The following is a 27,748-nucleotide window of genomic DNA, read 5'->3' as shown; positions in this document are numbered from 1 at the left end:
TGAAGATGGTATCTCCAGGACAAAAGGAGATATGGTGGAAAATTAGGATCTGGCAGGAGCAGCTTTTGCTTTTTCCAGTAGTAAAAACATGTTACTTTTCAATACAGAAAAAATATAATGAAAACAGGTGAAGGACAAAAAAGGAATCATGGTTACAGTGGTAACTATGTATACCCATTTAAGTAAGTCTTAAAGAGTCTTGAGATGTCCTGTTATACAAAACTTCGTAATAGTTTTTAAAATACTGTATTTGAAGTAGAAAGCTGATGAATTATCTCTTACTGGCCCAGGAGTGTCCAGTTTTGAATATACATTAATGTAGTGCAGGAATATTGTTTATGAAAAGTAAAGAGATTGTAATATTTCCAAACACAGTAAGAGAACACCTCCCATTAGCAAATTGTTATTTGAAATTTCTATGTTTTTGGAACAAGGGGCAGTATTAGAAAATATTGGCTCACTGAGGATGGGATGGTATGGTGCATTTAGTCACCATATCATCCAACATTAGATAAACCAGGACACAGATGTCAGAAACATAAATATAGTTCATGCTATTCTCAGTCTGTTTGCCCATCAATGTCTTAGGGCCTTTCTCTCACTGCTAGCATTGGTAAAACAGGGAATATTGATTATAATTGAAAAAAAAATTAAAATATAGAAGCACAGGCTTCTGAGACTACATATTGATTTTTCTTTATTTGGAAGCAGGACTCTCTTACCTCCCCTTGCATTCAAGTACCCCTGAAAGAAATCTAAGATGAGTAACAATGGATGATGGTGGTGGGACTTGTGCTTATTTTAGATATTTAACAAAAAACCAACATTTTTATCTGTGGAAATAAGTACACTTGAAGTTAAATTTCAAATTAACACTACCTTTCATATAGTATAAACTAGATACATTGGTAGCATAGTTAACAATAAATTACAGAGTTTATATCAAAGTTCTAAAGTAAATCAAACCATAATACTAAAGAAAGCTATTGCCTGAGCACCTGAAACTGGGGGTTCTTGAAATAAGAAACTAGCATTTGATAGCAACAGCCTTGTCTGTGTACAACCCTATCCCAATATAATAACTAAAAATACTGTAAGATCTATTCTTTACCAAAATTCCTTTAAAGTATTTCTAGAATGTGGTGATAAAAAACACTAGTCTCAGTGGTTTGTTCACATTGTATGTATGCCACTTGAGTTGAAGGGACTAAATAATGTTAATCATCCAAACATGACAGATTTATTCTATATATTATTCTACATGACTGCACTGGTGGATAAGGAAAGAGAAACTGATGTCATTGTCTTGCCTTCTTTAAGGTCTCCCTGATACAGTCTCACTCAACGTCTCTGTCTCTCTACACTGGGGAGATAAGGATTTGATGGCTGGACCTTTCAATAGAAAGGGAACTGCCTGGCTGGCCATACCCAGAGAGTTGCAGTCAACCTCTCAATGTCCAAATGGATCTGCATCAAGCAGTGTTCCTCGTGGAACCTTACTGGGACTAATTATGTTCAATGTCTTAATTAATGACAGAGTGGAATTGAGTACACCCTTAGCAAGTTGGCAGGGGACACCAAGCTCAGCGGTGCAACTGATACACTTGGTGGAAGGGATGCCATCTCTAGGGACCTTAATAGGCTTGAAAAGTGGACCAGTGTGAACCTCTCTAAATTCAACATGGCCAGGGCCAAGGAGCTGCACATGGGTTGGGGCAAACCCCAGTATGGGGACAGACAGGGAATGAATGGTTTGAGAGCAGCCCTGTGGAGGACTTGCAGGCACTCTGTGGTGGGTTGACTTGACAGGACACTAGGAGCCCACCACAGCTGCTCTGTGACTCCCTTCCTCAAATGGACAGGGGAGAAAAAACACACACACACAAAAAAATATAAGGATGGAGGAGATCACTCACCACTTACCATTACAGACAAAACAGACTCAATGTGAGCAAAGAAGTCTAATTTCTTGAAAAAAAAATAAACAAAAACAAAAAACTCACCAAAAACCAACCAACCAACCAAACAAACAAACAAAACAGAGTAGAATAATGAGAAATAAAATCAAACCTTAAAAAAAATTCCCCTCACCCTTCCTTTCTCACCAAGCTTAACTTCACTCCAGACCTTCCAGACCTTCTCTACCTCCTCTCTGCCAGTAGTGCAGGGGAATGGGGAATGGGGCTGTGGTCACTGCCACTCCTTCCTCCTCAGGGGGAGGACTCCTCACACTCATTTCCCTGCTCCAATGTGGGGTCCCTCCCATGAGGGAGAACACAAGCTTCCCATGGGAGTCACAGCCTCTTTCAGGCATCCCCATGCTCCAGTGTGGGGCCCTCCATGGGCTGCAGGTGGGTATCTGATCCACAGTGTAACTCCATGGGCTGTAGGGACACAGCTGCCTCACCATGGTCTGCATCCCAAGAATGTGCAGCCTGGAGCACCTCCTGCCCCTCCTTCCTCACAGGCCTTGGTGTCTGCAGGGCTGTTGCTCTCACATGTTTTCACCCTGCCCTTCTCCGGATGCAATTGCTGTTGTGCAGCAACTTTTTTCCTTCTTAAATCTGTTATTCCAGTGAAGTCACCTCTGTTGCTGATGGGCCCAGCCTTGGCCAGCGGCACATCCATCTAGGAGCCAGCTGACACTGGCTCCATTAAACACAGGGGAAGCTTCTGGCAGCTTCTCACAGAAGCCACAGCTGTAGTTCCCTGCTACCAAAACCTTGCTACACAAACCAAATACACTGTTAGATGAAAAATTAGATATGACCCAGCAATGTGCACTTGCAGCACAAAAAGGCAACTGCATCCTGAGCTGCATCAAAAGCAGTGTGGCCAGCAAATCAAAGGACATAATTCTGTCCCTTTACTGGGCTCCTGTGAGACCCCACCTGGATACCATATGCAGCTCTGGTGACAACAAGCCAAACACACACCTGTTGGAGTGGATCCAGAAGGGGCCACAAAGATTATTAGAGAGCTGGAGCACCTCTCCTGTGAAGCCAGGCTGTGAGACTTGAGGGTATTCAGCCTGAAGAAGAAAGAGAAAGCTCTGGGGAGACCTTACAACAGCCTTCCAGTACCTACAGGGCACCTATAAGAGAGGACTTCTTACCAAGGTCTGAGGTGATAGAACAAGGGGCAACACTTTGAACTGAAAGAGGGTAGGTTTAGATAAGATATAAAGAAGAAATTCTTTATTGTGAAGATGGTGAAGCACAGGAATAGGTTTCCCAGAGAAGATGTGGATGCCCCATCCCTGGAAGTGTTCAAGGCCAGACTGGATGGCCTGTGCAACCTGGTTTAGTGGAAGGTGCCCCTGCCCATGGCAGGGGGGTTGGAACTAGAAAATCTTTAAAGGTCCCTTTCAACCCAAACCATCCTGTGACTCTGTAATTCCAATGCACAGAATTAGGAGTACCTCAGAGATACTGTAAAGCAAAAATAAAGACAGTGACTACAAAGAGACTATTCTGAAATTACATTTATTTAAGTTTGATGTTTGATTGCAAATCAGTAAAAACAATCTTCATCCACAGGTACTGCCAAAAAAAATTAATTCAGAATGTATACCCATTTCTAACACCATCTGGAAAGGGAAACACAGAGAGAGTGACTAGGGATCACCAAAACTGGGGAGTGGGAAAGGGCAGCATAGGAAACTCCAGTGTCTTCACTTTCTCCATCCCTGAGCACTGTGATAATGTAAGATCGTATTTAGGTGTTAACGACCTCACATGCACACGATCTGACCTGCCCTTGAGGATGAAGTTTCATGCTTCAGTTAGGTCAGTCCAGTGGTAAGCTGCCACCCAAGAGGGGAGGATGCCACTTTGCTTCTTCCTCTCAATGCCAGCTGTGTGCTCCTGCCAGCTCTAGAGTTTGCCTGTGCCCATGGGAAGCCAATCCAAGGTGCTCATCCATCAGAAATCCCTGGCTATTCCAACAGCTCACTGCCCACCCAGCTGCCCAAACCAGCCCAGTGTGGGCTGCAGAGGGCAGGTAGCAAGAGTAGCCCCTCTGGGTCATGAAACCACAGTGGGAAACCTTTCCACAACCTCCAACCACCTGCCCACTCACTTCCAGCTTTGGCAGTACTGAAGAATCCAGGCCAAGGAAAAGAAAAGCTGACCTCTCAAAGTTGAGAGGCACTTCAGACACTGATGCAGACAATTTCAGCAGGGACCATCAGAGAGCCAGTAGGGCATTGAAGGAACTGCAGGGGGAAGAAAGGAGAATGTCCAAACCACTCTATGCAAGGGAGAGAGACCCATCTTGGCTGGAGCCTCCTGGCTGGTCCCTGCCACCAGTACCTGTCAAAAGGGGAGATCACCCCAGAAGGTGTGTCAAGTTCTGCGTTGATTTGCTTACTAGGCCCATTGAAACCCAACTATGCCTGATGTTTCAGAAATGCCCATTTGTGATATTTTGCAAATTTTTTCCCTTTGTGGCAAACTGCACAGTTTAAATCTGTGAGTAGGTTCCTCTAAAAGAGGTGGTTTCTTTTCTTTTTGTGAGGTTTTTTCATATTGCTCAACGATCAAGGAAGGAACGCAAGGATCAAACTCATAAAGCATTCTTAAAAATCTTTTTTATTGAAAAAAGTAAAATTACCGAATCACACTGCTTCATCTTTTATATTTCTTAAACAACACAGAAAAAAAGTATGACATCTCATAGAGACTCTTCAGGGATTTCTCCTCAAAAGACAGTTTCGCTTGTTAGTTATACCCAAATTCCTCTCTTCCTGGACTCCCTCAAACCACCAGCTCTTATCTCTCATCTCTGGAATATGTTAATCTATGAAAAAAACATTATCTTGCCAACTTGGCATAAGAAGAGGGGAGATATCTCTCCTTGCTCTTATGGGAATGCCTACTGAAATGAAAGTTTTTGGGTTGCTCCAGCTTACGCACTGATTAATATGACTCTTCTCTTACTGACATCTCCTTTTCCTATGAAAAGTTCAAAAGTTCAGTTAAGCAACAATCTGATGTTTTAGTTTGCTACACAAGCCTCTGGGTTATTTAATCAAGAAATTAGATTTCTCCAACACATACCAGTACACTCACTGCAGTCAGACTAGGAACTGTTGCTAATTAACAAAAATGCCAACATGCAATTATTTATTATATTAATTAATGAAAGCATATATAAGCAGCCTATCTGTAAGAAGTTAGATGCAATCTCTAACAGACTTCCTGCTGCTGTGCTGCCAGTTTCTCAGTGCAACTGTGGCCATTCCTAATTAAATAAATAATTTACCCTGGAAGATTTCATTGAGTGCCAGACACAAGCACCAGGGCTGGGTGAAAATAAATCACTGTCGGCAGCATGCCAGTACTCGTTCCTAGAATCTATGGAAAACGGCTACTTCCCTACAGCAAACATTTTGCATAACCATTCTGCACAGTTTAATTGATCTCTGCAATAGCATGATAGTAAAACCTCCTCCATTTCCATGTATTTTAAGACAGTACTTAATTTTCTTTTTTTTTTTCATTCTCTTCACATTTGCTGACTTTTTGCATCAGTTGTGCGGCTTATTGTACAGAATCATATTTTTTAAAATTTATTTATTTAGGGTCAAAGTCTTCCTCAATTCCAGCTCTTGGTATGATGCTGACCCAAATCCATCCCTTTAAGTCAACCTGTTAATGCTCTGAGTCTACCACCAAGCCCTGCTTTGATTTCTACCATACTCCTATCAAACTCAAGTTTCTTCCTTCTCTACCAATGTCCTCTAATCATAAACTCATAAACCCTGCTTTTAATGTTTAACATTTACTGTGCTACACTGCTATTTAGGCATTTTCATAACCACAGAAAAAATTAGGAAAATTCCCACTTTGTGCTGTGATGTCAATCTATTTTAAAACCTATTTCAAGATACCACAACAAATATTATGGTGTGACTTCAATGCCTGACAGCAGTGTAAACATCAGCAAGTTTTCCTGGGTAATCACAGGCATCTCAATTATCCAGATACTGTCTCAGCAGAAGGGCAGCCTGACTTACCGTATGGTCAATGACTTTCTATGCATTAGTAATTTTAGAAAACCTAGACAGGAAAAAGAGTCCTTGGTTGCTCCTTCACAGAAAATTTCTCCGTGCATTTTTGTGGTGAATTTATTGTTCCTGTTCAGAAGAGTTCAGGCATTCTGAGGGTGTCTGTGCTCACCACTGCCTGCCTCACACGCCCAGATCCAAAAGGTGAGCTCCTGGTCTCTCTGCCAGGTCAGGTTTCAGTTGCTATTCCCCAGTCTTTCAGAGAATTTGGTTTTTTTCTTGCAAATTTTGGCAGTCAGCATGTAACACTTCTAATATAAAAAACCCACTGGCATTTCAAGAAAAAGCCAACCACCTTGATGGGGCTGCTCCCCTGAGGAGACGATGAAGGGAACACATTCTTCTCTGCATACACTTTACCCTAAGGCACATAACTTCCCAAGTGCCTCCAGTGTTTCACAGCTCCCAAAACTCTGCTCGACCACCTACCCACCTTTTGGCCAACTGGCTGACCCAGAAAAGCAGCAGAGAAGCAGCAGCCACTGCAGGGAGGAAGAAGCAAGCAAAGCAGCACCGCGTGGGAAGGAGCTGCTCGCTGGGCACAAAGAGGGTCAGCTCCGGCTTGCCCTGGAATGAGCAATGCAACTGGAGTCGGACACAGAGGTCATGAGAAGAAAGGACAGGGAAGAAAGAGCACACCAAGGGAAAGAGCTTTCTTCTTCTACCACAGTTAACTCCCCTAAATTTCCTCCCTCCTCCTGGTTCCCCAGTTTCCAAAAATAACCTGTACAAAGGCAAAAACTGCAGAGGCAGGGAGCCTTAAAAGAGCTGCAGTCAGAAAATACAAAAAGGTGGCAAGGGAATTTATTTAAAAGAAAAAAGCCCAAGAAAAAAGAGACACGCTCTTTTTGGAAAAGAACAATGACATCTTTTACTGTGAAGCCATTTCAGCAAGGATGTAGGTCAAAAGCTGAAACCAGCACCTGTGGGGTCTCAGGTCCTGGGGCTGGTGTGGACAGCCAGAGGGGCCCAGGGGTTGTTTGGCCTCTCCCCAGGAAGCTGGAGAAGTCTTGGGCTGGTCTTGGTCCCTCCTGCCCTCATATGATGCAGCTCAGTAAATGGTTCCTCTTCAGGCAGCCACACATTTCATGTTTCTGGTACCAGAAGATGCTTGACATTTGCCCTTAAAAGTAAAGGCACCTTAATGTGGAAAACATCTTTTAATGACTAAGAGAGTCAAGAGCAAATATTTGCACCCAAAGAATTCAGTTCCTCCCACATCAAAGCAACCTCCTAGAAAACTGATTATAAACAAATTAAAAAACAACTAGCGTGCCTATCAAAAATAATTGTTTTGCTGCTGGCAAAGAATTAAAGACTCAAAGGGCCTGAAACAAACACTGGGGGGTTAAATTTGATTCCTAATTGCTAGACTGGACAACAAGATGAGAGAAGGGAAAAAAACTCCTCCTCTTGTGCGGAAATGGTTGTCCTGCTCACATGGCATCTGTGGGAAGGATGGTGCTCCTCTAACAACTGAGAAGTTAATTCAGGTACAGGTTGAAAGATTTGGGGTTACACAAACATCAGCCATCATAATTTCCACATCACACCAGCTTTGATTTCGGATGTATTGCAGCATTCCAAAGCCACATGCAATTTTTTTGTCTCTGCTTTTCAGCCCAGATCGAAATAAGCAAGTATCAGCACATCTCTGCATCACTACAGTGAGATACAGCAACATCCCCATTCACTCCACCAAAAGCAGCAAGACAGCGCTCACTGTCTGGTTTTCACCAACATCTCCTTCTTGTGCCTTTCACCACTTGCTTTCTCTAGAATAGGAAAAATTATTAAGGTCTCCAGGTCTCTCCTGTCCCCATTCTTTTAACATGAAATACTACTACATACTGCAGAGTATCTCAGAGACGAGTTCCCAGTTAACAATTCCTCTTCCTGAACAACAAACCCACTGTTTTGAATGAACATTTCTCCATCTTTACAGACATTTGTTATCTTCTGCATTTCAGTAGTGACATTCCAAAAACTCTGGAGAAAATTGGTAGCTGGCTCTGAGGAGGAATTCCAGACTGATGCCCCAAGCTCAGCCCTCAGGTGTTGCATGGCCAGTGTGGTGGTCAGCCAGGGTTTGAGCCTCAGCCTGGCACACACTGGTACCACTGCCCACAAAACAACCTATCTCAGAGAGAGAATGTTTCTCACCTTGGTGGTTCTTGAGAAAAGTTTAAAAATATAAAGCAAATACCACCTAAGTCTCTAGAAAAGAAGAAGCAGAACTGGCAGAAATTATTTGGAGGTTTGGAGCTTTGGACAGGGTTTAAATCTCATGATTTCTGATCTCTTTCTTCCCTTTTGTGCTTAAGTAACCATTTTCAAATGACACAGCTAGTGATGCCAATGAGTTGTTCCACAGCAATCTTCTTCAGCCTCCTATCAAGATGGAAGTCACCACAATCTCAGAAAACATCCCCTGGCAAGCGATGGCACTAAGTGGGCCAAGCCATGCCTCCTTCAGAGAAGCAGCAAAGCTGTTGAGAGAGCAGCATTTTTAGGAGTGAAGTTTAGGAGAGTGGGAAGAAGACAGCTTCACACAGCTTTAGCTGTTTTTCCCAGCAGAGCAGAGCTTGAGAAGGAAAAAACACCACAAGCCTCTCATCTTCTCTGGCTTGCCACAAAACAGGGGTGTATTTTTCAGCAGGATCCTCTGAGTCTGACACCGAACTTAGCTCAACTGACATGAAATGTTAATGTTTAGGAACAAGGTAGGTGGAGAGGAGGAGGAGGAAAGAAGACATTCACTATTTGATGCAGAATTCATTCAGAAGCTTCTTTGGAACAGCCAGAACTAAAATTTCCATTCAGCTCTTTATTCCTGGTAGCCTAGATAGTTTGAACAACTGGAAGAGAGATCTAGAGGGAGCCCTTACCCCTGCCTGCATGGCAACAGCCCTTCCTCAGGTACCTTCAGAGAGCAGCAGGCACATTTTTATGACTCTGAGTCTTCAGATGCAGGATGAGCAGTTTTCCCTGGGGATATTCATACAGGCTTTAGGCTTCCAGACAGGGTGCACAGAAAAGATCTGCCTCCAACCACCCATTCTGGTGCCTGCAGCAGCCTCCCAATATGGCCCTACTGCTCCTCACCAGCCCCCAAAACCTCCATAAGGAGAAGGTCACAAATTCTTGGTGCTACAAACTTAGCAACTACTATTTCAAATAGGCTGGACCATACTATGAAATTCATCCATATATTTTATATATTTTCTCCTCTTCATGTCAATCTGAATTCTCCTCCCTCTGGTACCTTCTTCCACTTTGTGTATTTTAATTTTCTTGCTCTGTTTTTTGTTTGGTTTGGTTTTGTCTGCATTACATCTGAAAACCAGCTTTTCCCTCACAGGCACCAGAGGAGCATCTCTTTCCTTTGCTGTGCTCTTCCCAACCCAGTTTTTTCTCTGATCACCCTTCTGCCTTTGCTCTGTTTCCTTACTCTTCCCATCCTTGATTTCTCTCCTCCTTTTCTTCTTTCTTTGGTGTTCCTCTTGGTGCTTTTTGCTCATCCTTCCTGCCAAGCTGACTGAGGCACTCCCCTGGGAAGGTGCTGACAAACAGCAGCTGGGCTGTTTGCAGGGCTGCATCAGGTAGGGACACCTACAAAGGAATCCTTCTGGCTCTCTTGCTACGTTGTTGACTGGAGTGATTCCTCCTCTTCATTTCAGGGCTGCATGCACAGTTCCTTTGTCAAAACTCAGGAAAATGAAGGTGTGACATAATTTGGGAAGCATGTGCCAGTATTTAATGAGCTACATCTGCTTCCTTGTTTTGGGGGGCTGTACAGAAATCAGAAGCCACAACAACAACAACAAAATTGTGAGGATGTCAAGTGCAGCATTAGCAAGGGACCCGGTCTTACTAGTGCTGCTTCCCTAAGAAAGAGAACATTTTTAAAATGACACCTTCTTACTTTGCAGCTCTACTGCCTGGAGGGTGAAATCCACCCCTTTGTGGAATGCTGAGACAGGATTATTTCAGTGCTATTTATTCCCTTAGAAAAGATTTACCCCCATTGCATGGTCTCCTGAAGAATTTGAAATTTCCTCCAAGCAGAATCTCAAACTCAAGGTTCCCACTGCAATGGAAGCAAGGTTTGTTTTTAAGAAAAAAAATATATTCCTGCTGCTATTTAATAAACAAACAGAAACTCCAAACCAAATTTTTAAAAAGGAAAAAAAGAATACAGATTAAAAGAGAGATTAATTTTATTCCTCCTCTCCTCTTGCACAGTCTAACCACAGTTGGAAGTTGGTCAACTGCTTTCTTCTTGCACAGCAACTTCCAGCTGCAGAGCTATATTCATCCCTCAGTTAGACAGAGAAACCTTGCTGAAATCTCTAGGCTAGATGCACTGGTATGTTCAGGCTGCTCTGCCTGTTTTAGCAATACAGAGCAGCTGTAAATCCAGTTTAACTTGCCATTTCTGTCAGCTTTACCATGCCAGATTAGCACTGCTGTTAGCCTCACAAATATCAACATCTGGAGGTTCTCCTATTGCCCAGTCTGACTTTAAGCCTTGCAAATCTGCAATTCATCCACCCATCAGTACAGCTGGCAGGATCAGCCTGAGGTAGTTCTTCACTCTGAGAAAAATCAATTTATCACAATCTCCCATCCTACATTCCTGCAGTCAACCAAACAGATCAAACAAAATCCACGTAATGAGCAGCTCTCAGTTATTCCCTGGAGAATTGCCCAGTTGTTCTGGGGGGTGACTCCTGACCCTCTCTGGGAGCAGGTGCCTTTCTAGTGCAGGTCTGTGAATCCAAGTCAGCTGGGAAAACAAAATACACCATTTCTTTGTACTTTTATATTTCTTTGGATGTCAGGAAACAGAGCTAAGTCTTGTTTCCCGTTTCTCAGCCAGGGGAGGTAGGGGAAACTGGAAGTAGATGCAGAGAAAGGCAGAAAGAGGGCAGATCAAAAGGATCAAGGAAAATAATATTAATATTAAAAAAACCACCAAACAAACAAAAACCAACCAACCACCCACTGCTTCACTCTGCTGTGTAAAGCAATACATCTTGGAAACAATATGTCCCTCCACCCCCATCCCAAGTCTTTCTCTCTAGGGATATACAACCATCTCAGGGATTAATATCATTTTCTTGCAACATTCAAGTGCTGCTGCACTTACAGTCTTATAAAAAAACCTCAAAAAAACCCAGCTTCTTCATTTGCTTTTTGCTTGAGAAAAATGTATGTAAAGAAGAATCAGAGAGAATTGGGGGGGGGGGGGGGGGGGGGGGAGCAGGTGTATTCATGTCACTCTGATTTTCTAAGAACAAAGGCTTTACTTTATATATAAATAAGTTAAGGGGGAAAATTTAGGTGCATTTTATTTTTGCCCAGCTCAGTCCCAACCCCTCACTCTGAATGCATTAATACATCCACCTTCAGCACAGTCGGGCCCTCCGTGTTGCCATGGAACTGAAACCTTTGCAGCTTGGATGGCGATATACTTATGCTGTATTTATGCTTTGGAAGCATACTGTTCTTACACTTCCTATAACAGAAGCAAAATCACTGCATAGCATTAACTCCCTTCGTATTTAAGGCATTCAATGTCTTACTTGCCTGCTCGTCTTCACACAGAGTTTGCTTTTTCTATCTTGCCACATGCAAATGAAACACATTTGACATAGCTATTCTCATCTTCATGAACTCAATAGCTTGCACGCTGAGCACATTATAGAAGGGCCACAAGACTACGGTCTTTCCCTCTTTAATAGGAGGTGCTGTCAGGCCTGCAGCAGCCGACACAAGGGCTGCAGAAAGCATAAATGTATGAAATATATGTGGATACAGAAAAGTATTATCTTGCAAGGTGACATTTAAGCAGACTTTTTAAACCTAATAAACCTATGTATTGCTAAGGCTCTTGATGCTCCCAAATATTCTTTTGTACCCATTTGTCTGAATAAACAAATTAAACTGTAAAGATCCTGCAGTAGGGACCTAATCTTTCAATACCTTTCTTAAACAACCTGGGCTGGTGGGATATCAGGGATGAGCACAGCTTTGGGGACTTCAGTTAGAGAAAAAACAAAGTCAGTACAATTCTGTGTCATCCTCAAGATTCAGCCTACAGTGATTATCTTCAGCAGATCTCAGCCTTCTGTCAAAGCTTCTGAAAATGCCTGTACACGAATTGCAAATACACAGATTTTTATGTTCAAAGTAAAAGCAGAGTACAAAAATATCCAAGTTCATTATAAAAAATATTACCATAGTAAATAAATAAACAAACAAACAAATAGCCATTCATGTATGTAAACATTGGATCTGTACCTGCAGAAACAACTGGAAGCCAGTCCATGGTCTGAAGCCAGCTTGAGGCTTTTTTTGTCCCAAGTTAAATATTTGCATAGTATTAAGCTTAAAATTAAAGCATTTGCTGAAGAAACTTGCTGAGTTGTGCATATGGAAAAACAAGAGGGAATTTACTGTCCCTGCACACTGGGGCAGATTCTTGGGATGCCTTCTCCTTCCCATGAATTCCTGGACAGCAGAGAGACAGACAGACTACCGACCGGGGAATTCCCCTCTTGGTTTCCGCAGGATTTTGTGCGCAGGCTGGACAGAGAGGCAATAACCCAGGTAGTGACTTTATGAAGGCACCATTTGTTGCTTTGGTGCCTGCCCCTCGACCACCTGGTAACACTCCTTCCTTTTAGCATTGTCCCCAGCTCAGAAAAGCCCCATTCACCCAGCACCTCCACCCGTGCAGCTTTGACCGGTCCCTGCGCCGCTCCCAGCTCCCCCATTTCTGGTGGCTGGGCCAGCATGCCGTGCCGCTGGCAGGCTCCGGCCACTCACTGCCCCAGGGACATGGGCTGGGGGCTGCTCACAGAGGGGCTTTCTGAGGCAGGGTTGGCTCCTGGCACCCACTTGCCAAAATAAGGCACAAAAGCACTGCTGTGTCTGTGTCTCTGTCTGTCAAGGCAGCTGATTCCCCGTCCCCAGGTGCTAGCAGTGCACACAAGACCCTGTGATTGCCTGTGTTTTCGGGTACCCCCTTCTGCCCTCCGCAGAGGCAGAGCTGTGCTGGCAGCATAAGCTCCCTCTCCTCCTTCCAGCGGCAGCACACGTCTGACAGCCACACGTCCCCATCGCTGCGTCCATTACCGCGAGTTTACGTAAGGCTCTTGCCATCACTTTTCTAGTTACAGGAAAATGTATATTGAGCTGTGATGAAAGGCCAGTGCAATGTCAAGAGAATTAAAAGGACTCCAGAGACTGATTAGACTCAAAAAGGAAAGGATTTATGATGGTTAATAAAGTTAAACCTGCCAGAGTCCTACTTATTCTTTCCAACTGCAGGTAATCAGATCTTAAAGGAAAAATTATTAAGGTGTAAAATTATTAAGGGTATTACCATCCCCTCTGAAAGAAAACCTATGTGTTGCTGTGAAGCACTTGGCCAGGAGAGAGTCAGGCTCACTGTGGCACCTACATTGACCCCAAGGAAGAGAGGAAAAGGAGATACATCACCTGCCCTGTGCCTTGGGTTAGCAGCAAGGACCTCAGTACCCATCATGAATGTCACCTGAACAGCCCCAGTGGGTCCCCTGGCACCTGCCATGCTGCAGGTAGTAGCTGGGACAGAGCTAGGACTTCCACAGACCATGGAGCACCACGCCACACCTCAGCAACAAGCATGGGCAGACAGGGAAGAAAAGCTTCCCCCTCTGCTGGCACTTCACATCCACAAGGGAAAAGGACAAAGCAAAGAAGGAAGCTCTTGTCTCTCCCAGTCTGGTGTCACATATGCACCTTCTGCTGAAGAATCCACCTGGATACCATAGGACTGCTCTGAAACTTGATTTAGATGTTTTATAATCTAATGTGCCTATAAGTTAACATAATTTTACAAGACACTGGAGCTGGTTACCCAAAGCAACTGTGGGTGTCCCAACCCGGGAAGTGTTCCAGGCCAGGCTGGATGGTGCTCTGAGCAATCTGGTCTAGTGGAAAGTGTCCCTGCCCATGGCAGGGGTGTTGGAACTAGATGGTCTTTAAAAGTCCTTTCCAACTGAAGTTATTCTATGATTCTAAGAAGTTAATGATTTTCCACATTGAAATAACAACACTGAGAGAAGGCAAATCAAAGTGGAGGGCCAAAGTTTAAAAAAACTATTGGGAATTTTCTATCCATATCTAAATTACATGCACTTTATTGGATCTCAAGTTTTCATTTTTCTACTGGTTAATAATAACAAATATGTTATATATACCCTTTCCATTTTGTCATTCTTTCACTATATTACATCAAATTTAATTTCCTGTGGAAATGTGTAATCTTTTCAGCTGTCACTGTCTCAGAAGCTTTTCTGTAATAAGCAGAGCCTCGTCCTCTGGCAGGTCAATCTTTTATGAGCTGTGCTCCTGCAGATTAGCTTCCTGAAATGTTTGCAATGCTATATGAGAACTGGCAAAAGAGGAGAACCAAAATAACACCCAAAAGGAAAAATAAACATGAAAACCTTCACTTCCTTCTGACTCCTGTGTTCACTGGTCAATTTCATTTTGATGTGTGTAGATGGCAAATCCGTGAAGGTTATTGCCAGTACCAGAAGCTTCACGAGGTGCAAGACGCAGTCTCCCTTGCCCTGCAGCTCATTAAAAGTACAGCTGTGAGATGGCTGCTCACCCTTTGTGCTGGGGAACACGGAGATCTGCAAGAAGTCACCTCTCCAACAGCTGCCTCTCCCCACCACCTGCCCTTGGCGCTCTGAGAGGTCCCCAAAAAGTCACATTCCACCAGAAAAGTGAAAATGTCAACCAAGATGCGTTCATGCTTTTCATGCTGAGATACCTGTGATGGCAGGAAAGCAGACCAGCTGGTCTGCTGGGTGCTTTCCAGACCTCTGCCCCTGCAGGACATGAAACTCATTTTCTTCAAACCAGCTTTCCATTACTAATTCTTACACACACACCAAAACAACTTATTTACAAAAACACATACCAACAAATTATTCTGAATGTTTGAAAATGAATCAACTCACAAGAAATGTAAGCAACAGAAATTCTTATTTCTGTATCCCTCCTGAAAAGGTGCTTAGGTATGGACAACAGAAGAGACATCTGAAAATACAAACAGTCTGCAAAGGGTCATGTTAACAGTGTTTGGCCAGCAGAGACTACTGAGAGTGGCTAAAGAGGCATGCTAGGAGCCCTGCCAGCAGAAGCAGGTGCAATGCTCTCTCACTTCAGTGGTAGATGTCACCTCTGAGAGCTTCTCTTTGAACTGTCCAGCCAGATGTGGAAACCTTCACCAACCAACACACAGGCTACCCAAGTTGTGAACTGCTTTCCCAAAACACACTGCATTGATCAATGAAGAATGATCTTTCTCTTCCTGCTCCCTGTAAGACTTCTGTCTTGCTTTCCCTCCCTTGCATCACTGCTGTAGCAGTGGATCATCCATATTTCTGACAGTGTCTTCAACATTACACATAAAAATACAGTGCATTAAACACAGATATATACTCTCAGAGCAAACAGTCATCTCTCCTTATCACATGTAACAAGCATTTCACTGATAGAGTTCTCATTATTTTGTCTATCCTTTTAATTCTGTTTTACGTTTGTATCTTTAATACTTAATCTCTAAGAAATGGCTAAGAAACAAAAAAATATCCAAGCAGAGAACACTGCTTTAACAGAAGGTGTTAAATGCAGTGCTATTCCACTCCCATCAGCATGAGGAAATTTTTTCAGACAGCTTTGATGGAAGTTGCATTGGGGCCATAAGTCAGATGAAGATGTTCCATGCTAACAGCTATGTGGTGTGCTCTGAACTGCCTTAGAACCTAAAACAACAATGTAATCACTCCCATAAAACCATTTTGCCATAGCCTTACAGGACCTGACTGTGTGTTAAAAATATTAAGTCAGAATCATAGAAAAGAAAAACATGCCAGCTATCAGTGACTTCAGAATTTTTGCCTTGTAGGCCATAAACTGAATAACCTCCCTTCACCAGATGTGGATCTCAGTCTCCATTTCCTTATACAGGCTGAGGAAAACAGGCTAAAATATGAATTTACTTCCTATTGAAATCTTAGTCAAAGATGGTGGGTGATGGAAAGACAAACATCAAGGGAATAACTGCCATCATCTGGTTGAGTTTGGTAAAATGGAGTTAATTTACACTTCTTTAGGGACTCACTGGTGTGTGAAATTAATCTAATTTAGACTGACCAGAAATTGAAAATGGAATGAAGAAGGCAATTAAAGACCTTTTCTAAATGCAAAAAAAAAAAAAGTACTGCTGTAAGTGCAGCAATACAGTTAAAGTACAGAACAATACCGTTAAAGTACAGAACCCTTCACGCTACTGCTACTACTCCCTCCTTCTTGAGAGAGAGAATAATCCTCTGTATATCTACATATTATCACTGTACGAGTATAATCTCATCCAAAGGAAACACTGGTAGAATGCTTCTACCAATATCTGTGAATAAATACATGTTCAAGTTAAAACAGTTCACTATTCTGCATACAGGCCAGGCCTAGCAGATAAACATCTGCTGGAACAGCTCCATGTAACTGGTTGTACATGTGGCTTAACATTCACTTCAATGACTTTTAGCACCTTCTTGTTATTGTTTCTGTGCTGTTCCAACAAGCAATGGTTAATGTAAGATGCAGACGTTCACATACCGTGTACTTGTGAATAACTGGTTCCCAGAGATGTGGCAGTGATAACATTGTCATCGTAGGAGTCAAAGTAGCTCAGGGTAGATCACATGTCAGAAGAGGGTCCCACCTGAAAGTATAACAAATCCAGATACTAAGTTCATCACATTCGCAGGTTTACAGCAAGCTCTGCCAATGCATTTGTGCATTTCACACATTCATCCTGTGCATTAACAGGTTCTGTGCTTTTTCCAGGCTCACAGAAAACATTTTGCCATTCACAGTGGCAAGCAAAAGTGCCCAACTGTAGCCAAACTGTTTTGGCCCACTGCTCCAGACCATATTTTAGGCATACTATCAAAGCATTGAAAACTAGTTTTCAATATTAAAGCAGAAGTTGTAACTGTCTGGTGGACAGCTACAGAACTTCAGATTTCCCATTTGTCAGGTCCTTGAAAAGCATGTAATTCCTTCCACCAGGACACCAATGCATTGCCAGTTTGGCTTTATCTTCCCTTTTTTTTTCCCCCAACATTGTAAACTGATGGTTTGGAAGGAAATACAATGCTGGAGCTCTCTTGTAACCTGTTTTCTTGAGATCAAGGGATCTTAACAAAGCATTTACTTCCCATTGGTCACTACAATCACCTTATTTATAATCATTTGATAATTTAAAACCACCTGATGGGTGAGTCTGGTTTTAAATATTTCGGTAGGTAACCAATGCAGAGATGAAAAATGAGCTTGCATTAGCAGTGCTGTCTATCTGCAATGACAAGACACACTGCAACAAACAAACAAACTACCCAATTTCATATTTAAGCCTCCCCAAACAGAAGCTGATCTTTCTCCTACTCAACAAGCTGCATCTCATCCTAGAGTAAGTGGTTTTCAATAAGAAAGCCTGGTAAATAACAAAGAATTTTCAAGAATTTACATTTTAGGCTTAGTTTATATTTTATAAATTACTCTAATGCTTCTTTGAGTCTTCAAGCCCCCAAAGAGGCCTTTATTACACTTCAGTGAGCAGCCTCAACACCTCACAGTTCATTAGTATCATCTAGTATCATCTAGTATCACTAGATGATACTAGATCACTTTATTACACTTCAGTGAGCAGACTCAACACCTCACATTCACTAGTATCATCTAGTATCATCACTAGTACACCTTCATTTGCTGCCACCTAAGCAAGTCAGTGTCTCCTATATTCCGCATTTGGTTTTCAATAACAAGTGTAAAACCATGTAAAGACTAGGTTGCAAAGACCATAATCCATGGGTCCCAAACAGCAACAAAAAAATTACAGGTGAAGGACACTATTACTGCCCATGGGTATGATGCTGCAATGCAATATCTAAAGTTTGCCTGCTCTGAAGCAGTATTAACACCAACAGAGTCATGCACCTATTTGAGGGCATGGGCACACTTAAATGCCAGACACCAAGCTGCAGAGCCACAGCATGGACCCAGAAGCAGTGAGGAAAATGGGGGAGCAGTGACTGCTCTGAGGCAGTGCTGGCTGGCAGATGGTGCAGAGATCTATCTGAGTCTCAGATAGATCTGTTCTATGGAACTGCTGAAATTTTCTTTCCCAATAACTCTCCTTCACATACAAAAGCAAAATTTCTCAACCTGTTGAAGCCTTAAAAACAATCTTCCTTCCCAGAGAAATCATTCATGACATATCCCCCACAGAAGCATAAACACAGCCAACTGCCTTCAACAGAATGATACAGTAAGATATGCAACACATTCTTCTTCTGCTTGCAGATTTATTTGGAGTAATTAAATAATCTGTCCCTAATGACTGCACCTAATCATTTACCTTGCAAACTACCAGGACTTTTCAGGTGAATAATTTAAACATTTTTCTTCCTTTTTCTTTATGTCTGTTAACAATAGTTCTAGAAAATGAAAACTCTCACGAATACTTTAATTTTAAAGTTCTAAATCACCACATGAATTGAAAAGAATGATCACCAGATAGCTACATCATGAACAGACATATACAGCACACATGGAACCAAGTGAAACAGTCTGTCATCTCTAGTGAATCAGTTCAAACCTTAACTCAAGTTGGTAGCTGTCACCAGCAACCTTTGGCTTTCTGCTCTCCAGTGTCCTGTAGGAATTGCATTTGTAAATTTCCATTTGATTCCCTTTTGCTCAGATTACTTCACTGAGTCTTTATCCTCTTCCTTGGCCAGGTCCAGATTTTCAAGGCCACTAGTTATGCCTCATTTCAGAGCCTCTGTCTCTCTGCTCATAGTTGAGATGGGAGGTATCCCAGAGACCTTGTAGAAGAAAGCCAAAACTGCTCAAACCAAACACTTCTAGTGGAGCCAGAGGCACTAATGAGCAACAGCTAAGAACTGATGTAATTACTCATGACCCTGACAACTTTCAAGATCTTTTACAAAGATCTTTTTGTCAGAGGCCTCCTAATTCCCTACCTGTGGCGAGAAACAAACACCAAAGTCCCAAAAATACACCTTAAAATTGCAAGTCCTAGAAGAGCCTCTTTAAGGCAAAAGCAAAGTCTTTCTAGGTGAAGCAGAAGCATGGAAGCCATTGCAAAATGAAATGGAAATGGAAATTATATGGAAGGTATTAATGAATGTGGTTCTGGCAATTATGGAAATAGTGTTGACAGAAATCCATTGGGGACCTAGCGCTTAAAATCTCAGTGGGAGGAAGCCTGGGAACTAAACATAGAAATCAATATAGTCTCCACAGAAAGACAAACTGGTAAGAAAACGAATACAGTTCTTGTCCAAACTGTTTATTTTCTATAGCTAGACAGTGATAATCTCTAGTGCTATCAATTAAAACCTTCATTTTCACAAGCAATATTTTAAGGAAATGCAATATTAGGTACAGTTAGAAAAATTAATGGAAGCTGAAATTAAATTTTTGCTTCAAACTTAATTCCAGACATGTGTGCCATCACTTCTTAAAACTGAGTCTACATGTCTTAGGACTATCCTAAAACTACATTTTTACATACTAAACTACAGATAAGTTACTCCATTGCCCCAAAGTTACTCCTTTCTTACAAAGTACAGCACCGAAGAAGCAAATATGCAATCTTTTGTATTATAAATATTCATATCAATGCGCACAGTGAAGTCACACCAACAGAGCTACAGAGGCCTAACAACCACAAATATTTAGAAAGTCCCAATAAAACCATTGTTGTGCTGTAGGACTTACCTGGTTTATAGCAATTCTTTCTCCCCATGCTAATTTGAAGAATGAATGAGGACTTAAGAAACAAAGTAGCAAAACCAATTGCTTATATTGATTACATAAAAGCCTCAAACTCTTTACTAAACCCAGGTGAGGAGGTATCAAGCCTCAAAAACTCTCCAGATACATACAATAGAATATACTTTATTATTAATTTCATTAAAAACTATAGCTTCTAATTTCAAAAATATATACCTCTTAATAGCCTTTCAGAAAAAGAAAGAGTTTAAAATTAAATAAAGAAATGTAAATAATGATCTGAAAAAAACATTTCTGTCCTTTCCTCTGAAAAAATCTAAGGCTCAAGTATTACTTTCCTGGCACCAGTTTTCTGTTTTACAGCTTCAGCATGACTTCAGTAAAGGTGAGAAAGTTGGTAGTTTGTTCTCTCTGCCATCAGAAGCCACATTACAGACACAACTGTGCTTGTATGCTTTACTATGAAATGCAAAAAATGGAGGGATGGATGGAGGGATGGAGGGATGGAGGGAGGGATGGAGTGACAGTAAAATATATCAGACTGACATCCATGCAGACTGAAGCCGTCTTCTCCATAAAGAAGAGGCACAGTGCTTGACAATGACACAGGCTTTTCCCCAAACCACGTCTCCACACACATTGCAGCTGCACTCTGGGAGGAAAACAGGAGCAGTGTAGCCAGGAATTATAGTGCTGATAACGACTATTCAGTTCTGCCTGTGTAACGTCTGTGCAAACACAAATAGGTCACATCAACAAGTGGGAGGGCAAGTGGGAAGAGAATGAGAGAAAAGAGATGCAGCTGCAGACAGGGGGTAAACTGCAGTAGGGGGTTCCATGGTGATGCACAGCAGTCTGCTGCCCAACAGTACTGGGGAATTCAGAAACCGGAAATTGGAAGCAGTCCCTGGCACAAAACTGCACAAAAGGAGTGAGGGGTGTGCCAGAGCTGTACAGAAAATAAAGCACGAAAATCTCCAGACAAATTACTTTTAATTTCTTTGATAACCTGCAGAGAAAGGTTCTAAAATTAAAAAATACTTGTTAGACTGACATGATATATTCCACAGCACTACTTAATCAAGTACATTATTCTTTGTCACTTTGTCACTCTATGACTTGCTTTGACCTTTCTCTCTTTTAGACTAATCTTTTTTTTTATTTTTTTAAATTCTGCCCCTTGTGTTCATGAATGTTTGTGATCACAAAATATATTGAGAGTGACAGACAGTAAACATTACTGGAGGCTGTTGCACTTGGACTGTGACTTGGACTGTGATGTGAATGATCATCCAGAGGCGGGTATATGAGCTCAGAGTTAGAAGGTCACTCCAATGCCCATCCCTCCAAAGATCAACACTTTTGAAAAACAACCTCTAAAATCAAGATCTAACACCAGGAGAATTTCACAGTAATTCCTATTTCTGTGCCCATTCCAGCCACAGTAATGAAACTCATTTCAGAGATCAAAAGTCATTAAACAGAGAATGTTGACAAATGAGCCAGAAGATGCTGGGGATATAAAAGCAAAAGGAAAAACACTCCATTCCACCCCATATCCCACTGAGATACAACATCCGAAGCACTGGGGAGAGACACGCAGAAAAAGACAAACAAAGTCAGTCTAGAAAAGCACAAAGAGATTTGATCACTAATCAGAGACAGAAACCCATCTGAAAGTCACAACTGTCTCTGCAGGCTCTGAAAGACAGAATTAAATTGGCTTAGTACTATATTCAAAAATGAATTTAATTAGCTGACATTAAGCAGGATAAGTTTGCGGTACCATATTGCTCTGACAAGCTGTCTCCAGAAGGGTAAGTGGAAGGTAAAATCTTATTTTTCAGGATGAGATTACGGCCATGCACTGAGATAGAAGGTAATGGCATGTCTGCTGAGGGCAGCTGAAACTTGGTGCTGGACATTTCATCTCACACTATAAAAGGATGGTATGTGATAGACGAGCCAGAAGTGTGAGTTTCAGATTATGCATGTTTATTCATATGGCTGTGCAGCTTCATCCTCCTTCTGCTGTTGCCACTTACATAAAGAAGAGAACCTTGGTGTATAACCTCTGCCAGGAGCTTTTTCTCCAGTTTCTCAGTCAGAGCTGCTCCCTGGAAAGACTATGATACCCTAGGTGCAATTAATTTATTTTTTTTTTATAAGAGAGCAGGTTGGTCCCTGCTTGGAAGGATGAGGTGTGTGCAGGAGGCAGTTTCTGTGCTCACTGGGCAGGCTGAACATCTGTCGGCTGCTGGTGTGTGTTTTATGGGGTCACCCACAGCACCCCTGCTCTGCTCTACCAGGACTTCTCTACGTGTACTGGAACCTGCACATCACAGTGCAGCCTGCAAGCAGGGTGGTGGTGTTTGACAGCAAATAAAAGTAAACACAAACTATGGCAAAAGTCTAGCAGCACATAGTGACGAATGAAGAATCAATGGTAAAATGCATACTAAATCCAAATCGTTTCCCCAAGGAACACTTGCAGGAAATAGAATGACACATTTCAAAGGAAAAGTCCCATGAATACGGGATGTAACAAGCCTTGCCTTCTCATGCCTCCTTGTATTGATAAATTTAGTTCTGGAGATAGGCATCTCACTGTCAATGCTAGAAATTCTACTCATTGTCAAAGCAGGCATGTGCATCCAAGGGTGTGACCACAAAAGCTACTGTTCACATCACTTATACTAATATCTCAGCTCTGTCACACTAGAACCAAGCCAGATTTACCAAGCAAGACCAATTTACCAAGCAAGCTTCATCCATCCCATTAACAAGTCATTAAGGAGGTGTTCTTCTATCCCCTGACAAAAGTGCACAGCAATATGAGATCTTAATTTAGGCTGGCAGTGCCCTTCTTCCTCCCGTGACTCCTCTCACCAGGACTGTACTTCGGCTGTGTGACCTTGTGTGGCAGCTCACAGATTTTAAGTGCAAGCACAACACACCGCATGCCCTTCTCTGGCACCACATTAATCACCCTACTTTAATGACTTCAGCTGATAAACCACCCTGTGTACCCAGCCATCCTCCCCAGCGCCTGCATTTAAAGTAATAAATTAAACACACCCTTTCCCAGACCCTGCCACCGTGTCATCCACCAGTAGAGAAAAAGCCACTGAGAGTCTCAGCTGGCAGCCATGGGTGAAAACCCCGGTTTTACTAGCCATTTGACAGGTGACCCCGAATTTCTGTTTTTTTCACATGGAAGAATCCTTTTCAGCTACAATGAGAACCACAGATACAAGATACCACTTATGTCTGGGGAGTATCTACACCACCTATAACTCTACATAGCTACAGATCAGAACTCCCTTCAACTAAACAAGCATAGCTACAGAGAACATATGATTTTGTAGTATTATTTCTTAATTATTTCACTCTCTTCCAGGAAACTCAAGTCCACAGCTGAGCACAAATAAAGACACAAGATCTTTATGATAAGAAAAGCAAAACAATGGCCTGACATGACCTAACGAAAGCACAGGATACTACTCCCCCAGGGTAGAAATCTCCTTATTCCAAAACTTCCTTTCAAGTGTTTTGAATATGTTACTAAACAAAGGAAACAAGACATTCACTTTTGCAAGGCAGTAACATTTTTTTAAATAATGGCATCTGACATTATTCCATAAATCATCCACAAAATCTATGGGCTTTATGTCAGATGGGACCTTTAAACTTAAGAATAAAACAAGTTTAGGACTGAATTGCAACGCAAAGATACATGTAATAAACTAGATATGTCAAAAGCTTCAGGGGAAAAAGGGCTGCTGAAGGTTTAACATGGTTTAACACAGTGCATAAAGGCACAGAGATTTACCTCTGTGATGCTAAGTGATGTATCATGCTGGGAGTGCCACAAAATCATAGGACTTGAGAAACAGACCAAGTTCTTAGCCACCAGTGATTTCTTACCTGACCATGGAGGGCATCTCACAATCTGTCTCCATCTTTGATCCCTGTGATAACATTTCTTTCCTCTCCTCATCTGTCCGGTATTATGCTGTAAATTCAGTGAGTTTGAAGATGTAAAGACAAGGAAGGCTACATCTTCATAGAAGACTTTAGATATTACCACATGGACAATAAAAGTCATGGTAATAGAAAAATCACTTACATCACACAATTCTAACATTTTACTATTTTCACATAGCTTCCTATTCAGAAAGTATTCTCAAAGGAATTAATTCAACCTTCCTCCCAACATCTCTTTTGTAACCTTGTTTCCTATGTAAAAAACCCCTGCAATCACAAACTGTGTGTGATGTCATGCCTGTGTCTGCCTCCTCTTAATAATTTCTCTAAAGACATTCAACAGAGAGACAGCAGTCTCAAAATTACTCAGTTGCCAGAAGGTCCTTCCAATTCCAACTTATGCTTAGACAGGAGAGAGATGGTCAGCATTCACGTAAAGGGAAAAATCTTCCATGTTGAGTCAGAGAGCGCAGAACTTGCAGATAAAACAGATGTACTGAGACACAAAACGGAGTCAAAAGCTGAAGTTCACAACTACAGGTGCACCCATATGGCTAAAATAAAAGTGGGAAAGGAAGCAAATTCACCCACTGGAGTACACTGGCCCAGCTACCCAACCATAGTGAGATGGACAGTTTGTATCTGTGGTCTGTGTCTCACTAGGAAAAGCCTATAAAGCTCCCACTGCCCAAGCATCTCCCATGGAGTTTTCTAGGGAGAACACTGCAGCATTTGAAAAATCCTGAAGCCCTCAGTGAGAAGATACTGCTTTAAAATGGTGAGAGGAAAGCATGGTAGCTTTTGCAGAAGAAAATACACATACATATATACACCCCTGAGTATGTATTACAGTTCAAAGACAAAATTCCAAGCCTGCAATGATACAATATTGTCTCTCTTGTTCTGTCACAATTGGTTGTTCCAGCAAAATGTAACAACAAAACCATAATAAACACTACTGATGAATTTCACTGCTGTCCTCTCAAAAAGCAGTGTCTGCCAATCATTGCATTCATGCTACTGCCACTGCAACACAGGAAAGCCAGATCAGCAGCAGGTGAATTATAAAACTATAACCAGTAGCACTGAAATTATAATCTTATTTTGCTGTAACTTAAAAAAAATAAAATTTAAAAGGCTTCATTTTGTTATATGTATTTGTGTCATGAATTATATCAAAACATATCTAGATGCTGATGATACTTCAAATACACTGTGTAATGAAAAATATGACGAAAAAACTTTTGCAGTAATTTATTGGTCATTCTCATACTTGATAAGAAAACAAATATTATAGTTAGTTATTTATTTTAGGCTATCAAAAGCATCATATTCTGAAAGCAGTCATTTCTTTCCACTACCAGTTTGTAGCATCCTGCCTCCATCTCTACAGTTTAGAAACTCAGAGTTTCATCTGCTGGTCTGAGGGAAAAGATTTGAGTAAGTGCAACTACAAGAAATGGCTTGTAGTTGAAAGACAAATGACAGCAGGATGGAACACATTACCAGAATATTTTAGAAGTCTAAAATTTTTCTTCGTATTGATATAATATGGACAACAGATGGGTTTTTAAATGCAGCTCTCAATACAACTTTGCATGTGAGAAGGAAAATAATTTGGAGTTCACGGGAACAGGAGCAGATTGTTCTGTGAATCCAGTTGGTGTCATTCTACACCCTTAAATTCTCCTGCAAAATACTGTAAGCAGAACAGCAGGAGTCCCAAAATTCCCCATGCTGGCTCCAGCTCAATAAGCCATTCCTATTCACAAAGTATATAACCATATACTTAACTTCAGGAGAATGTGTAGGACCCAGTGATTTCACTACAGCTCAGGAATCTGCCTGAAATTAAAGTTTCTCTTAGTGGCCTTGCTAATGAAACACCAGATTCATCTGGCAGATATTTGTGCTATCTCTCATGCCTTGGCTGCTGACTGCACCTAAGTTAGGCTATTTTTCCTCTTAAGTAAAGGAGATGGAAGTGGACTCCAAGGCCACATGTAGCCTGACTCTTGCAATGACTTCTATGTTCAATACCATAAATATTTTGAGCAGAGGCACCCATAGTAAACTATACAACTATCGGTCGCTCTGAAAATGGTCACTTAAAACAGACACAAACAAACAAAACAAAATAAGGTTCAAACCCCACAGTCAGTTTTAGCACAAAACCCCTACTGGCTCCCTATGGACCAATGGCAGAATACAGCATCTCTCTACAGGACTTCTCTGTAAGATAAGGAAGTGGAACTGACATGAAGAGAGCACTGTACCACAGTGACACTGCTGGGCCTCACTCATATTTACGAATTTAACTCAAAGGAAAATCAGTGTAAGGTGGTGTGAATCTTGCCCCAAAGTCATGAACTGTGTAGCAGAACCAGGAATTGAAGCTGTGGGTACTGAGTCCCCACCCAGCCTGCTAGTCACTAGAGCGTACTTCCTTAGGTAGAGGATTGCAGTAAATACATCAAGTCAGCTGTGTACTGCTGAGCTTGTGTGATCACACGTCACAGACAGTAAAACATGCCACCACCATAAACTCAAAGGTCTACTCCATGCATATGACGTTGTCATTTCTAGTTTTGATGCAAAGCATTCAAATTCCAAGTGCAAACACATGCATTTAAAGCAGTTTTTCAGATGGAATAAAGTATACATTGAAGCAGTGAGTGTTATTCTAGTTTTCAGGGTTTCCTTGCAAAATGGTTATAAAAAAACTGTCATTACCACTTTGAACCTGCAAGAATGACATGTCAGCAGAAACAAAAAAAAATTCTTTCTCACTATTGCAACCAGGCACCTTACTGCATGCAGTATGCCAGGAAAGCAGACTTGCTGCAGGAGGAATTGAACTGGCACAAGCACAACAGAAAGGATTTTAATCTACAAGCACTGCACTGTGGAAAGCAACTGCACAAGGAAGCATGCTCCATGCAGATAAACTAAATCTTGCATGATGCACTCAAAAAAACAATTCCACTCTCGAAGTAAACCTTGCAACAAACATCTCCAAAGTTTGGGAAAGTTCAAAACCAGGGCCTGCCAAGGTAAAGAAAGACAGCACATATTTTTACAGGGCGAAACCTGTTCTCTACAGTAGAGAAGGGTGTTGTATTGGTGCTTCCAAAGAAACATGCACCACGGCAACACCACTAAGGTGTTGAACTCGCCTTGGTAAGACTGATGGTGTAATCAACACAATCCCACGGCCAGCTTTGGCTACAACTCAACAAAAGCTTTTGCTTCTCATCCCCACAAACAGTGAAACCATCACGACTTGTCATCTGCCTCTCCCAAAGCAGCTAAGCTAAGACCACACACCCACTTAGGTTACATATTATACAAATTACCTAGGGTCCAATTTTACACACACAGCAGCTCTACAGAGGTTGTTCTGCAGCAACACAATGTGGAAAAAGGGTGGACTTCGCATGGCTCCAGACACCATACCAAAGCACACAGTACAGCCAGAGTGAAAAGAAACTAAGTCTGCAATAACCAGATTTGTTTAAAATTCTCATCTTAATCTATTCTTTATTTGTATCAGACTTACTGTAAATTTGTTCGAGTTTTTTTTTAAATGCTTCAATCTGCTAAGAAAAGTCTTCTTGCAGATGGACTGGTAATGAAATACAAATAGAATACTTAATATGAAACATGTAATGCACAGCATATTTTTTCCTTTACTTATTTCATCTTAATTTGCACCTGATCATTTTCATGCTGAGCATCTCATTTGGTTAAATAATTAGTGCAAATTAAATTTCACCTTTTTTAGCTGGCAAAAATGGTGAA

General features: G+C 41.7%; 1 protein-coding gene across 15 annotated transcripts in view; it reads right to left on the bottom strand.

Annotated features, from left to right (window-relative positions):
* Positions 1-27,748, bottom strand: part of HIVEP2 (HIVEP zinc finger 2) — a 136,475-nt gene that overhangs the window by 87,341 nt on the left and 21,386 nt on the right. For 12 of the 15 annotated variants that reach the window (XM_038132893.1, XM_038132888.1, XM_038132889.1 and 9 more), the window contains one exon: positions 16,754-16,859. The gene's annotated coding sequence lies outside the window, so the exon portion shown is untranslated. Of the gene's footprint in view, positions 1-16,753; positions 16,860-23,887; positions 23,976-27,748 lie in introns of those variants that run through there. The other 3 variants (XM_038132892.1, XM_038132896.1, XM_038132902.1) reach the window with 1 other exon arrangement.

This window comes from Motacilla alba, chromosome 3, assembly GCF_015832195.1.
Source record: "Motacilla alba alba isolate MOTALB_02 chromosome 3, Motacilla_alba_V1.0_pri, whole genome shotgun sequence".
Classification (NCBI taxonomy): Eukaryota; Metazoa; Chordata; class Aves; order Passeriformes; family Motacillidae; genus Motacilla; species Motacilla alba.
The sequence above is the reverse complement of the archived record's forward strand: the minus strand, read 5'-3'. Positions and strand labels throughout refer to the sequence as shown.